A 3,737-nucleotide genomic window follows, 5' to 3' on the forward strand; every position below is an offset into this window, starting at 1 on the left:
TAGGGCCGCGCGGGCCCAAGCCTGGCTGCGCCGCCCTAGTGTGTCGCCACCTCGTGGCCCCACTTCGTATCTCCCTCGGTCTTCTGGAAGCTTCGTGGAAAAATAAGACCCTAGGCGTTGATTTCGTCCAATTCCGAGAATATTTCCTTACTAGGATTTCTGAAACCAAAAACAGCAGAAAACGACAATCGGCTCTTCGGCATCTCGTCAATAGGTTAGTGCCGGAAAATGCATAATAATGACATATAATGTGTATAATACATGTGAGTATCATCATAAAAGTAGCATGGAACATAAGAAATTATAGATACATTTGAGACGTATCAAACATCCCCAAGCTTAGTTCCTACTCGCCCTCGAGTAGGTAAACGATAACAAAGATAATTTCTGAAGTGACATGCTATCATAATCTTGATCAATACTATTGTAAAACATATGAGATGAATGCAGCGATTCGAAGCAATGGTGAAGATAATGAGTAAACAAATGAATCATATAGCAAAGACTTTTCATGAATAGTACTTTCAAGACAAGCATCAATAAGACTTGCATAAGATCGAGTTACTCATAAAGCAATAAATTCTTAGTAGAAATCTTTGAAGCAACACAAAGGAAGATATAAGTTTCAGCGGTTGCTTTCAACTTCAACATGTATATCTCATGGATAATTGTCAACACAAAGTAATATAACAAGTGCAATAGGTAAACATGTAAGAATCAATGCACACAGTTTACACAAGTGTTTGCTTCTGAGATAGAAAGAATAGGTGAACTGACTCAACAATAAAGTAAAAGATTGGCCCTTCGCAGAGGGAAGCATGGATTACTATATTTGTGCTAGAGCTTTTCATTTTGAAAACATGAAACAATTTTGTCAACGGTAGTAATAAAGCATATGTGTTATGTATAAGACATCCTATAAGTTGCAAGCCTCATGCATAGTATACCAATAGTGCTCGCACCTTGTCCTAATTAGCTTGGATTAACATGGATTATCATTGCATAGCATATGTTTCAACCAAGTGTCACAAAGAGGTACCTCTATGCCGCCTGTACAAAGGTCTAAGGAGAAAGCTCGCATTGGATTTCTCGCTTTTGATTATTCTCAACTTAGACATCCATACCGGGACAACATAGACAACAGATAATGGACTCCTCTTTAATGCATAAGCATTCAACAACAGTTAAAATTCTCATAAGAGATTGATGATTCATTGCCCAAACTGAAACTTCCACCATGGATCATGGCTTTAGTTAGCGGCCCAATGTTTTTCTCTAACAATATGCATACTCAAACCATTTGATCATGAAAATCGCCCTTACTTCAGACAAGACGAACATGCATAGCAACTCACATGATATTCAACAAAGGTATAAAAGTCGATGGCATCCCCAGAAACATGGTTACCCCTCAATAAGCAACTTATTAAGAAATAAGACACATAAGTACATATTCTTCACCACAATAGTTTTTAAGGCTATTTTCCCATGAGCTATATATTGCAAAGACAAAGGATAGAATTTTAAAGGTAGCACTCAAGTAATTTACTTTGGAATGGCAGAGAAATACCATGTAGTAGGTAGGTATGGTGGACACAAATGGCATGGTTATTGGCTCAAGGATTTGGATGCACGAGAAGAATTCCTTTCAATACAAGGCTAGGCTAGCAAGGTTGTTTGAAGCAAACTCAAGTATAAAATGGTGCAGCAAAACTCACATACGAACATATTGTAAGTATTATAAGACTTTACATCGTCTCCTTTTTGTTCAAACACCTTAACCAGAAAATATCTAGACTCTAGAGACCAATCATGCAAACCAAATTTTAACAAGCTCTATGTAGTTCTTCATTAATAGGTGCAAAGTACATGATGCAAGAGCTTAAACATGATCTATATGAGCACAACAATTGCCAAGTATCAAATTATTCAAGACATTATACCAATTACCACATGCAGCATTTTCTGTTTCCAACCATATAACAATGAACGAAGCAGTTTCAACCTTCGCCTTGAACATTAAGAATCAAGCTAAGAACATATGTGTTCATACGAAACAGCGGAGCGTGTCTCTCTCCCAAACAAAGAATGCTAGGATCCGAATTTATTCAAACAAAAACAAAAACAAAAACAAAAACAAACAGACGCTCCAAGTAAAACACATAAGATGTGACGGAATAAAAATATAGTTTCACTAGAGGTGACCTGATAAGTTGTCGATGAAGAAGGGATGCCTTGGGCATCCCCAAGCTTAGATGCTTGAGTCTTCTTAAAATATGCAGGGATGAACCACGGGGGCATCCCCAAGCTTAGACTTTTCACTCTTCTTGATCATATTGTATCATCCTCCTCTCTTGACCCTTGAAAACTTCCTCCACACTGACATGGGCATACCCTTCGGGTACCCATTATTAGTATACCTGGCTCGGCCCAATATGGAGGAGACCCAATATGGAGAAGGCCCAACAAGGCAACACGAAGAAGTAGTCGACTAGGACTCTTGTAAAACCCTAGGCTGGTTGCATATATAAAGCCAGCCAGGACACCCGAGATAAGGAGGAGAACAGATAGACAGAATATAGATAACATAGCTCCGCCTACGGCGGCACCCTGTAAACACATCTATGATCATATACTGGATTGCTAGCAGCCCGTAGGGATCCTCCACCGAGGGGACCCGAAGCTGGGTACGTCGTGTGCCTAATCTCGCTCCCGGAATCTCCATCGTCGCTCTCTCCCGAAACCCAAGTCTACAATACGTAGGCATTGCCGAGGTGATCCCTCGTCAATTGGCGCCGTCCGTGGGGATCGCGACGACTGAATTTTGTTATCCGGGCAGGATCCGTCGAGATCATCATCAACATCATGAGGAAAAAGACGAGAAAAATGAGCAGAGCAGATTGTTATCACGAAGTGGTCCGTGCTGTGAAGAGCGCCGATCCAAGTAGACAAGTATTTCGTCGACACAAGTTGTGCCCGGATCAGCTTCGTCGAGAAGCCGTTCTCCATCATCAACAAGCAGTATTGTGCGGCCACGGAATTTCGTCGGCCTGGTTCGTGAGGAAAACAAATTGAGGAGAAAAGGTGTCTCAAACGGAGACACCGCCGGATTAAGCCTACAAATATGTTAGCAACAACAGCAGCCTGTCACATCTGACGTACGCATGCCGGCCGGTCGATTCGCACAAGATTAAAAGACGCGATCCAAGACCTGATCGTTGTGTTCTCTTCAGAAAGTAAAAGCTAAGTACTCCTATTAGTGTTTTATACACTCGCACTTCCAATTTGAAGTATTTGGTCTTTAATTGGACAACTATTTATCTAATAAATCCAAACAACACACGATCTTTAGCATGAAAATTCACTATATAGGTAAATATTTGCTTCGTAATTTTTTGCGAGAAATTTCAGATTTTTTTTTGCAAACGATGACTCTCCCGAACTTGTCCGTCGTGAATTTGCCAGCACAAACCTGCTAGTGCGCACTATACCATCCAACATACAGATTATCAGGTGTTATATTTCACCAAATATTGTTTGGCTCGTACTATTTGCGCATAGTTTTTTGCGCCGTAATATAACTGCAGATCGGAACAAGCTTTAACTGCTTTGCCGCGCATAGTCGCCATACTCGGGGGCTCGCTTGTCGCATCATGGACTCGATATATTCGGGGGCTCACCCGTCGCGGACCCACTTCATTCAACAGCGTTCCACCGGGCGCCGCGTAACTACGGTA

The sequence above is a fragment of the Lolium rigidum genome, chromosome 4 (genome assembly GCF_022539505.1).
Source record: "Lolium rigidum isolate FL_2022 chromosome 4, APGP_CSIRO_Lrig_0.1, whole genome shotgun sequence".
Lineage (NCBI taxonomy): Eukaryota > Viridiplantae > Streptophyta > Magnoliopsida > Poales > Poaceae > Lolium > Lolium rigidum.